The sequence below is a fragment of the Brassica oleracea genome, chromosome C3 (assembly GCF_000695525.1).
Source record: "Brassica oleracea var. oleracea cultivar TO1000 chromosome C3, BOL, whole genome shotgun sequence".
In the NCBI taxonomy this organism is placed as follows: Eukaryota; Viridiplantae; Streptophyta; class Magnoliopsida; order Brassicales; family Brassicaceae; genus Brassica; species Brassica oleracea.
Window position 1 is genome coordinate 53738069 of NC_027750.1, and position 11833 is coordinate 53749901.

The following is an 11833-nucleotide window of genomic DNA, read 5'->3' on the forward strand; positions in this document are numbered from 1 at the left end:
ACCGTAAGTGAGCTTTCTAAATCTATAGCAATTTTGAAAACAAAAAACAGAATTTTAATGGTTCATTTGACTATTAACTAAATTGTAATGAAATGTATTTTTTAAATTCTTTTTTTCCGCAACAATTATCTCGAATTGATTTAATTTTGCATCTGTTTAGAAATTTGAATATGATATGAAAGCTTAACATCAATATTGTCTAAACTTCATATAACATGAAACCAAATAAGTAGTTATAGTCTTCCGGTTATGACCATAAAATCAAAAACTTCAACTATATTAACGTCGCCAATCTTTATCCTCCTCATTAACACCCGAAACAATCAATGCAAAACAAACTAATATCCAAATTAATCAGATTTAATGTTTTTTTATCTCGCAAAATACAAATTTAATCATCTCATCCCGCGCAAGGCGCGAGTTATCACCTAGTATCTTATTAAGGCACAATGCAATACATTTTCATATAAGAAATAAACAGCTCAGCGTTCATTAATACGAAATAAAATAAGATAGAAGTGAACTTCCTCAAATCACAAATATACCAACCTTGCAAAACCATTAGGCAAGTACATTTGGACAACACGTACGCACCTTATTACTTGTTATATACTATAACCGATAGATTACTGAAGAAACTCTGGCATGATTAACCCCGGTCTCTTAGCCGGAGTTCTTAACTCATGATTTGACACTTTTTTTTATTTTTTTTATATTTTTTTTTACATTTTTCGGCAAAAAGACGGCTCATATATCTTTTATTTAAGAGATGATTTTTAGTTTTTCTTAGTTAAAATCTAAGAAAAGCTAAAAACCATCTCTTAGCCGAAGTTAAGAACCCCAGTTAAGAGACTGGGGTTAATCATGGTCAAAAACATAATTAATAGGGGTTCTTACGGTAGGGTTTTTATTTTTTTAGTTAAAAGTTAAGAGACGGTTTCTTATATTCCGATAGGAACCCCACCCTAAAAACCCCCATTAATCATTGCTCTAACATTTCATTCAAGCCGAACATCTCTTAGTAAGCGTGACTCTAAGCCCATGATTCATTTAAAGAGCAAAACGAGGCTTTGGCTCAATCTTATGCCCTTTTACAAGATTAATGTCCACTACTACGTTCTTCATTGTCACCATAGCTAAATGCTTACCACGACAAGTTCTTGGACCAGAGTTAAATGCTAAAAACTTGGAAGAAGGCTCATGTCTGAACCCTCCAGTCTTTGAAATCCATCTCTGGCTTGAACTCCCACGCGTCCTCTCCCCATACGGATCTCATTCTCCCTAACGCATAGATAGAGATGATAATGTTAGAGTTTGCATCGATTTTGTATCCACTGGGAAGTACATCTGATTTTATAGGAGACTTGCGCTCGAACGGAATTGGTGGATAGATTCTCACTGCTTCATACAGTGCTGCATGTAGATATACCAATTTGTTAAAATACTCTTTGTGATCACTAGCCGACCATGACCACTCTTGAATAGCTTCCAGTAGATTTGTGGTGATTTCTTGGCGAATCTTGGTTTCCACGTTAGGGTTTTTGTGAGGAGTCCGAAAAACCAAGTGATAGCAGTGGCAGTGGTATCTCTCCCTGCGAAAATGAAAGATAAAAGGGTTTCTCCAATGAACTTATCATTGCTTGGATCCAAGAGCTCGTACTTGCTTGTATCTAGCTTTATGTAAGATGTTAAAACATCTTCACTTTCTCCATTGGAATGATCATGATCGATCCCTTGTGATCTTATCTCTTCTCTCTTTGCATCAATGTATTTCTCACAGATTCTATCAAAAGTTACACCAGCTTCTAGCAACATCTTCTCTTGACCCAGTCCCATCCATCTTTGAAACTTCCACAAGAATCTTGGTATGAAATTCCTAAACAAAATGGCTTCCCCAGCATTATTGAAGGCCTTTGCAAACTCAACCTCTGGCATTTCAATGGATAGAGACTGGGGATCAGACCCGGTAATTGAAATTAGGGATATATCGAACATGAACCTAATTGAAATCATGCAAGTCCACGATTGTCCCTTCCTCTGAATAGCGACTGAAAAGAGGAAGAAGCATGTTCCTTAAGTTTACTTGTTGTGACACTCAGTGACAAGTTTTGAAAACCTTGCTGATGGAGGATGACCTGAAAAGACATTCTTAGATTTTTCCATAGCTCTCCATCGGGGTTGAATATCGCATCTCCATAGACATCAAATATTTCTTTGAACTCAGGTCCTTTGACATAGTTGGAGAAATTCGAGGTCAATATATGATGTATATTATCTGGATCAACGGTGATCAACGCATAGATTCTACTGAACCAGAGACCCTTGAATAGAAATGTCAAGTTGGTTTTCTCAATGATAGAGATGGCATCATCAATCCGATTGAACCTCATGAGCACAGCTGGAAGCATCCGAAGAACAGGCCAGTTCCAAGGGCATCTTTGAAGGTATTTCTTGATGAGCAAGTTGCCATAGTGTTTGTTGACGAGAAAGTAATAGAAGATGAGGAAGCAAAAAAGAAATATAGATGCTTCAAATAAGCCGATAGAAGCCAGTAGGGAAGTGGGCAGAGGAGGAGGAGAAGAAGAAGGAACTGGATTTATATCCACATGAGATAAAGTCTATTGTTTAACTAATTTTAAATTATTCAACTTCATATCATAGATGTCTAGAAAACAGTGTGTTGATCTATAGTAAGAGAACCAGTAAACCTTAAGAGCATATTTATCGGGAGATTTTACGAGGAGTTTTTAGTTTAATTAGAAATTAAAGAAAAAGAAAAAAAGCCAATTACCAGAAGCAACGTATCTTAATTAGATGACATAAGACTATCCGCAATGTTGAGACTCATTGGAGTCCTTAGCACAAGTACATTTCAGATTAATTTTGGATATTTGGATTTAAAAAAAAAAAATAAATAAAAGATGACCATTCACGGGCCGGCTCGTAGTCAATGGGATCCGTGAACAGTGTAAGGATCAATCTTTATCAAAGGATTTTAAAAATTCTTTTTTGCACAAACTCTAAAAAAAATTGGTTACTCTAAGAAATCTAAGAAAGTGGGTTACACAAATTGTAGATGCTCTAAGATACGCCTCTTGATGCCATCCGTCGCTTTTTTGGGGTAGACAATTTCTTCACCCTCTTCCATGCCCTGTCGCTGACGAAGAACCCCGCTTTCTCTGAGGTTTCCTAATCAGAGATGGATATTGATTCCCCGTCGCAGCTGGAGGAGCTCTTAAACCAGATGGAGATCGATTCCGTTGAGACGAGGAACCCCACTTTTTGATAGGTGTAGGCGATTACAGATGCAAAGAGGCAAGGTTTAATCCCCTCCGCCCTTAAACCAGGAGGAGCTCTCCGGTTTAATCCCCGGAGCCGTCCGCTTCACCTTCCCATCACTTGCTCTGTCTCTCCATCAAACGATGAACCATCCTCCAGTAGTTTTAGTGTTTTTGAGCTTAAATTTTGTCACTTTGAATTGAAAAAGATAAGATAATGATTGATTGTGAGATTGTTAAACTTAAAGGACAAAGATTTCTTATGTCTGTAGTCTGACAATAGAATTTCAAGGACTTAGCTTCTATCTTTTGATTGGTTCTCTAAAGGAAATCACTTTTTTTTTGTTTGGATGATAGACGTGAAGAAGAAGACGTTGGTGAGGAGGAATGACGTGAGGAATATAGCAATTGTAGCTCATGTTGATCATGGCAAAACTACTTTGGTTGATTCTATGCTTAGGCAAGCTAAGGCAAGGAGCAAATTTAGTGTTGGAGCTAGGGCCTTGCAAAGACTGTGAGAGGTATCAGTACAAGAGCTTCGAGCTCAACATCGTCGTCTCGCTGCGTGTTTAGCTGGCGTCTCTCTTCTTTGTGTTTCTCATAACTTGAGAAAGCATGAGATTCAAAATTTTCTCTTCATTGATCTGCTCAGTGGTCGTATGGGACGGCTCAAGGCTCAGTATATTCAGCAAACTCGGTGATTCTTTCTATCTTTGGTTCAGAATCTCTGTGACAGATCATTAGTTGCATGAATGTTGAAACATTTTTTTTTGTTTTTCCTTATTACAGAACTCTGTGATAGTTCATGGGTTGTCGGAAAGCTGAAACCTTTTATGTGTTTCCTTATTACAGAACTCTGTTAGATTGCTTGTACTTTTGTCATTCCCCTGTTTTGAATTGAAAGCTGAAACCTTTTTTATGTTTTTCCTTTATTACAGAACTCTGTGAGATAAGCACATACGTTTGCGTCATTACCTCTCTAAGATAAGCCACAGGTTCCGAATCTTTCTGATTCTACAGTTTCTGGTCGTCACTGTTAGCCAGTTTACCACGCTTTTCCAGACCACTGCGTATAGCGGACGTATCACGTATATAAACGGCGGTGATTTCGCGGTGAGTCGAGCTTTAGTTTCTTCTTTGGTTTCTTGTTATATGGTGATGTTAAAAGTTTGGGATGGTTATGTTTTCAGGTCTCTGCGGTGGTCCAAGTTGTTGTGATTATTTTATGTCTGCACGCAGCAACGAAGATATCTCATAGAGCTCAAGCGATAGCATCAGTTGCAAGTAAATGGCATGCGATAATGTTGTGCTAATCTACGGATACAACTCAGATAAGGACTTCTCCTAGTGGAGTTCACTTGGAAGCCACCACAAATCCACCCATCTCCTTTCAGAATTAGGTACGCCATTGCTGAATGACATCATCTTTGATCACTTATTTGGAAAAATATTTTTGTCTGCTTTGGTGTTTTTGCATATGTATACAAAATGTTTTTATCACATTCTTTCTTATCATCTGGACTTCTTGTTTTTTTTTGCTGTGTTTCTACTTGTATTTTAAATCTATGTTTAAAATGTTATGTTTAAAAATTTAATAAATAAATTTGAAGTTTAATAAAATAATGTTTAATATTCTTTTTAAGAACCCTTAAATAAGAGACTTGCAATGGACCACACAAATATATCAGTCTCTTAACTAAGTCTCTTAGACCCATTTTTCCAACTAAAAATTATTAAAAAAAGATTAAGAACCTCTAAATGAGTATGTGAGATAATGATGCTCTTAGAGAATAGGATAAACAAATGATCCGTGATGCGCTCTCCAGTAAACAAGCATCGCAACGTTTTGAGATTTTAATTTTAATTTTTTTTTGCTAAAATTTGCTGCGACATGTTTTGAGATTTGACAGTGCAAAGTTGCTTAAATGAAAGGCTTTCTTGAATTATACTCACAGGATATATAATACTACAACAAGTCGAGTTCTCGAGTCCCTTGTTTTCACGACATCTATATAACTAGAGGCTTTACCTTTTAATTCATACTGAAGATATATGTCTGTATTTAAATAACCATGTGGATTATTTCATCTAACATGCCCAAATCACATTACTAGCATCTAGTGCAAATAAAATTAAGTGTCGATGTTTTCTTGGTGAATAAGTTAGTTAAATGAGAGTTTCTTGATGATAAAGTAACTTAGATGAAGAGATTTCTTGCAGAGAAAGCAATACTATGGTTGATGTCTTGATGAGGAGCAAGCAAAACTGAGCTGTTTTTAGTTGTTTTATCGACAATTTAGCCTTGTTACGAGATTTCTTCGTATGAACATATATTTAGGCGTTAAAGTAGTACATTTGCGATTCCCAATTTTATACATTACTATTTTGAACTTTTGAGCATATATAAGAAGTTGGAGCTTCCAATATTTTACATCCGAGTCAACTTTAGCTTTTTCCATACTCCTCAGCTATAGACTATATGCTATAGACTATATGCATACCATTTTAATGGTGTTGTTAAAAAATATCATTCAATAGTTAATCTAAATTCACGTGTTACCATAAAAACAACCATACCAATATAAAGCGTGAATTTCATAAAAATGAATTATTGGGAGTAATTAAATGGAGTATAATTATTCTTGACCCAATCCGAAGTTTTCGCGTAAGAACCGGAGCTTCTAGCTCTGGTGGTAAATTCTCACAGCTGTGAGTTCTGCCACCTGGGTTCGAAACCCGGTCACTGGGGAATTTACTTGCGGACTTTCCAGCATCCGAGACCGAAGACCGTTCACGGTGAACCACATGGTGACGCCCTGGCAGCATCCTTACTCGTTTCGGTCTCTAGTATGGACCAATACGGTGGGACCAGGACACTCGGTTATCAAAAAAAAAAGTTTGAGGTAAGATATCTTACGTGATGTAGTTGTAACTTGTAAGTGTTTATTTTGGCTGATGCCAATATTAGAAATTTACAATACATGATGTAGGGGAATGTGATGAGTGGGCCCCACATTTGAAAATAAGATACCAGAACAAGGTTCCTTTTTTTGTAAATTGCTTCTCTTTCAACAAGTAAATGATGTACTTTGTAAGCAGAAAAAAATAATCTTCATAAGGTGTAAATTAGATCTATCTCACGGGTTTCTCTCATATAACTATGGATTTTAAGTGATTTGAATTTGTGTAGCACTGAGATATTGACGGTAAACTTTATATATATCTTCCTGTCACTGCATACATTTTTATATAAGAAATAATACTTCACTGTTCATTATTACATAATGAAAAGAAGAAATAAATTTCATCAAATCACGAAAAAACAAATTTCCAAAGACCAGGGGGACAAGTACATGTGGACAATAAATGATTTTTTTTTTAATAATATATCCGATGGATTATTATTGGAGCAACTCTTAACATAGACATTTCAAGCTGAACATCTCTTAGTAAGCGTGACTCTAAGCCCATGTTTCATATGCAAAGACAGACGAGGCTTTGGCTCAATCTTATGTCCCTTGTCGAGCTTAATGTCAAAGTTTTGCAATATCTCCACAACAATGATCTTCATTGCAGTCATAGCTAAATGCTTACCAGAACAAGATCTTGGACCGGAGTTAAACACTAAGAACTTGGAAGAAGGCTCATGTCTCAACCCTCCAGTCTCTGAGATCCATCTCTCTGGCTTAAACTCCAATGCGTCTTCTCCCCATACGGATCTCATCCTCCCTAACGCATAAATAGGGTAGATTATGGTAGAGTTTGCATCAATTTTGTGCCCACTTGGAAGCACATCTGAGTTAACAGAAGTCTTGCGCTCGAACGGAATTGGCGGATAGAGCCTCATTGCTTCATACAACGCCGCATGTAGATACACCAACGTGTTCAAAAATTCTTTGTGATCGATAGCCGACCATGGCCTCTCTTGACTAGTTGCAGTTTTTGGTAGGTTTGTGTTGATCTCATGGCGAATCTTGGTTTCCACGTAAGGGTTTTCTAAGAGGAGACCAAAAAACCAAGTGAGAGCAGTGGAAGTGGTATCCCTCATTGCGACAATGAGAGATACAATGGAGTCTCTAAGGAACTTATCATCGCTTGTTTTCAAGTGCTCGTACTTGCTTGTATCTAGTTGCTTGTATCTTCACACTCTCCATCGGAATGATCATGATCATGATGAATCCCTGGTGATCTTATCTCTTCTCTCTTTGCAAATATATATTTCGCGCAAATTCGATCAAAAGTGGCACCCGCTTCTATCATCTTCTTCTCTTGACCTAATCCCATTCGGTTTTGCAACTTCCACAAGAATCTTGGTATGACATGCCTATACACAACAGAATCTCCAGCATTCTCTTAGGCTTTTGCGAACTCAACCTCTGGCATTTCAATGGAGAGAGACTGAGGATCAGACCCGGTGATTGCAAGTAGGGTTGTATCTAACATGAATCTCCCGAACACATCCTGCAAGTCCACGACCGTCCCTTCCTCTGAATAGTGACTGAATAGAGGAAGAAGCACGTCCTTGAGTTTACTTGTTGTGATACTCATCGAAAAGTTTTGAAAACCTTGATGATTGAACATGACCATAGAAGACATTCTTATATTCCTCCACAGCTCTCCGTCGGCAGTGAATATGGCGTCTCCATAAACATCAAATATCTCTTTCATCTCTGGTCCTTTGATGTAGTTGGTGAAATTTGAGCTCAATATATGTTGTATATTAGCTGGATCAACCGTGAATAACAGATCCATTCTAGTGAACCACGGACCCTTGAATAGAAACGTCATGTTGCTCTTCTCTAAGACCCATATGAGAACATCGATTCGCTTGTACCACATGATTATAGCTGGAAGCATCCCAAGAACAGGCCAGTTCCAAGGGTAACAAAGGGTTTTCTTGATGTGACCAGAATGTTTCTTTATGAGAAAGTAAAAGAAGATGAGAAAGCAAAAAAGGGATATGGATGTTTCAAATAAGCCAAAGGAAGCCATTAGGGAAGTTTGATAGTGGGTATAGGAGAAGAAGGAACTGGATTTATATAGACATGGTAAAGTATATTGCTAGCGTGTCGATCTATATTGCTATTATTTGAAGTTCCACAGTTTTGCACATAGATTAAGAAAGATGATATCTCTATTTCAATTTTTCCAATTACTCTTTCTGTTTCAAAATAATATATGTTTTAGAATTTTCAAAATAATATATGTTTTAAAATTTTCACACTTTTTAATAAAATATACTCTATCTACTTCTTTTTGTAAGATGTTTTAGCATAAACACATAAATTAAGAAATTTTTTACTTTTAATAGCATCATTTGATTACAACAACAAAAAGTAACTAAAAGTAGTCAATTATTGTTATTCTGAACAAATAAAACAAAAACTACACATTAACTTTTAATATTTTAATCAATTTTGCATTGAAAGTTTTAAAACATCATACAAATTGAAACAAAATTATCTTCAAAAACATCATACAAAAAAAACGGAGTGGGGTATTAAAACTTAATTATAAATACATAATTTTTTGTAATTTTATATTTTCTATATTTTAAAACCAATAAAATTTTAAAAACTGCAAATAATGTTTTTAAACTTCAAAATTTCTCATTATTAGTTAACAAAAATTGTATTAAAAATGTAAAAATGCATATTTTTGAAACAATTTTTTTCTCTAGAAAATGCATTTTTTTGAAACGGAGGAAATATTATTTAATGTTAAAATTATCTTCCTATCATTATCAATTGCAAAAATAAAATAAGTCATATTTTTGTCATTATTTGCTTAAGATTTTATAAACATCAAATATATTGATATATAAAAAACACTTAAACGTCAACTCTTACCGAACGGAAGGAGTATTGTTTTCCGACTATCCAAATTTTGTCAGGAGTTTGGGTCTCGAAAATCACCATTTCTCAGAAAATTATCTGTAAGTTCCGAGCACAAATATTGTCTGAAATGTTTGTCGAAAAATCATCGGAACATACCAATAAATTTATGACTAAATCACCTCCAATGAATTTTCGACAACTGAATGTATTTAAAAAAAATGGAAATGTTATTTTATTAAATTATAACAAATATTAAAAATCATCAAATATTTCATTGCATAAAACTAAATATAGAAATAGAATAACAAAAATGCTGAAAAAAAATTCAATAACAGAAACAATTAAAAGGTTGTTAAAAAAACAGAAACAATTAAAAAAAACGGATCTACTATCATCAATGAATTTGATGGAAAATGGTGGTGTATGATGCAACGATGGTGATAGCGGGTGAGGAGTGAGCAGAAATGGAAGTAGTGGTAAAAGGAATTGTAGCGGTGGTTGTGCAAGGAGTTGGAGGTGGTGGCATGCAAGGAGAGATGGGTGGCGGTGTGGAAGGAGTTGCGGCAGCGGCGGTGCTAGTCTCCACAATTGTTGTAATATCTCCACGATTATAGTCTTCATTGAAGTCATAGCTAAATGCTTAGCGGAACAAGTTATTGGACCGGAGTTAAACACAAAGAACATGGAAGAAGGCTAATGTCTCAACCCACCAGATTCTGAAATCCATCTCTCTGGCTTGAATTCCAACGCGTCTTCTCCCCATAAGGATCTCATCCTCCCTAACGCATAAATAAGGAAGATAATATTAGGATTAGCATCGATTCTGTGCCCACTTGGAAGTACATCTGATTTTATAGAAGTCTTGCTCTCGAACCGAATTGGTGGATAGAGCCTCATCGTTTCATACAACACCCCATGTAGATAAACCAACTTGTTCAAAAACTCTAGCCGACCATGGCTTCCCCAACATACTCAACGACTTTTGCAAACTCAACCTGTGGCATGTCAATTGAGAGAGATTGAGGATCAGACCTGGTAGTTATAACTAGTGTTGTATCGAACATGAATCTCTGGAACACATCCTGCAAGTCCAAGATGGTCCCATCTTCTAAAAAGCGACTGAAAAAAGGAGGAGAAGCACATCCTTGATTTTACTTGTTGTGACACACTCATTGACACACTCATTGCTAAAAGATGACATCCAGAAGTTTGCAATGCTCACTATGGAGAGGAAACAAGATCGTACTATGAGATATGTGAGGGATTGTTTGCAAGTCCAGTGATGCAACGGAAGTGTGATTTTGATGACAAACAGTTTGCTGTTTTCGTTCTTCTTGTGGAACATGTTTCTATTAGGAGCCTTGGACGTTTTTGTTGGGGTCGGCTCGGAGAAAACATGTTTTTTCTTACACCTGAAGATCCAATGATTGTATTTGCTTCCCTTCACGTGTTGGACTGCATAGGATTAGAACATCTGGTGCTATTTTCTTCAAGGTCAGCTTTTCACTTTGACTTGACTGACCCTGTTTTAAAGCCACTGATGTACTTGTGGTTACGTATTTTCTCAGGGATCATGACAGGAAACACATATGTTGTTAGCACACAACAAGGATGGATCACTGATATGTTTTCTTCACAAGTGAAACCAGCTAGCCTTACTACTCACTTGAATACATGATTTAATGTTGTCACACATGCCAATGCAACCACAATTAAGTACATGTGTATATAGTTAATTTCTAACATGTTGTATATACTAAACGAGTTATTGTATGATTTACTCGCTCATAAAAAATCATTTTTCTTTGTTGACAACCCATACAATCTGAGACTCTTTTTGTATACTACGTGAAGTAACTTGGATGAAGAGATTTCTTGCCAAGAAAGTAACAGCATTAGGTTGATGTCCGCTATTATATTAAACTTTTATGCATATAAAATTAGAAGTTGGAGCTTATAATATTCTTACAACTAAATTTTTCTTTGATTTCTCAAGGGTTAGTCAGAACCATAGATAGATATAAATTAGATCGTTCTTCTGAGAAGCTTTGAGACTTTGCATAGTTATTTTTGGTAATACATGAATATTAGTTAACTTATGACATTTTTAACAACACCATTAAATGGTATTCATTTTTTTTTTGCTAACACCACTGGTTAAGGTTTAAAGGCTTCTACATCCAGGTCTGGGGTTCGAATCTCAGACTATGCAATTTTTTGCAGATTATAGAAAATCCAGGTTTCAAGTCCCGGAGAGAGCAATTTATTAATGAAGACTACAAACGAAAAACGTACAAGAGATCTTCAACATGGTGCAAGTAAATATGGTCAGGAGTGAATCTTCATAGGACGGCTCAAATGATGCAGTTAGGCGTAGATCTTCGTAATACAGGTAGTATTGTCGGTTGTTGAATCGTCTATGTAATATTTCTCATAAATGTAATTTCATAATAAATCAGCGTTATAAAAAAAAAATTTAGATCTATCTCACCAGTTTCTCTCATATAAGTAAGTAACCATTGTCTAGACTAGAAAAAAAATATTTAGTGTGTAACATTGAGATATTGACAGTAAACGTTATATATTTGTACACAATCGTAAGGCACAATGAATACATTTTATATAAGACATATAACTTGAGCGTTCACTAATACATAATAAAAAGATGAAATAAGTTTAAACAAATCAGGAAGTACCAAGCTTCAAAAGACCAGGGGG

At 35.8% G+C, this 11833-nt stretch overlaps 1 long non-coding RNA gene and 2 pseudogenes across 3 annotated transcripts; 1 reads left to right on the top strand and 2 right to left on the bottom strand.

The window, feature by feature from the left end:
- Positions 1–1002: 1002 nt before the first annotated feature.
- On the bottom strand, positions 1003–2719 carry LOC106330929 (annotated as a pseudogene).
- A 358-nt stretch (positions 2720–3077) lies between these two features.
- On the top strand, positions 3078–5597 carry LOC106333482. 3 transcript variants are annotated; one of them, XR_001268390.1, is made up of 4 exons: positions 3078–3975; positions 4217–4391; positions 4469–4678; positions 5499–5597. It is a non-coding gene; the product is annotated as an uncharacterized LOC106333482 (long non-coding RNA). The 3 variants fall into 3 exon arrangements; XR_001268391.1 differs by lacking the exon at positions 5499–5597 and having other exon boundaries at positions 3078–3437; positions 3636–3975; positions 4469–4841; XR_001268389.1 differs by lacking the exon at positions 5499–5597 and having other exon boundaries at positions 4469–4840.
- A 1111-nt stretch (positions 5598–6708) lies between these two features.
- On the bottom strand, positions 6709–8272 carry LOC106333324 (annotated as a pseudogene).
- Positions 8273–11833: the final 3561 nt, after the last annotated feature.